Source organism: Penaeus monodon, chromosome 33 (genome assembly GCF_015228065.2).
Source record: "Penaeus monodon isolate SGIC_2016 chromosome 33, NSTDA_Pmon_1, whole genome shotgun sequence".
Taxonomy (NCBI): Eukaryota; Metazoa; Arthropoda; class Malacostraca; order Decapoda; family Penaeidae; genus Penaeus; species Penaeus monodon.
The window spans coordinates 34,086,959-34,087,347 of record NC_051418.1 but is presented as its reverse complement, the minus strand read 5'-3'; positions in this window follow the sequence as shown (position 1 = coordinate 34,087,347).

Here is a 389-nt window from a genome sequence, read left to right as displayed (position 1 = left end):
TCCCCCGGGTACTTAAATTTTTTAAAAGGGGAAAGGGGGGGGGTGGGTAGCCCCGGGCAGGGAAAAAAAACCCCAAAAAACGGAGGGGAAGGGGGAATAAACCCCCAATAAAAGCCGGGAAAAAAGGGTCCAAAAAAAAAAAAGAGGGAAAAGGGAGAGGGGGGAAAGGAGAGGAAGGGGGGGAAAAGAGGAATTTTGGAAAAAGGGGAATCCCCAAGGGAAAGGGGCCCCAAAACCCCCCCCCCCAAAAGAAAAAAAAAGGATGGGGGGGGAAAGGAAAAAGGGAAAAAGGAGGAGGGGGAGGGGGAAAGGGGGAGGAGGGGGAGGGGGGGAAAGGAAGGAAAGGAGGAGGAAAGGAGGGGGAAGGAGGAGAGAGAAAGGAGGAGGGG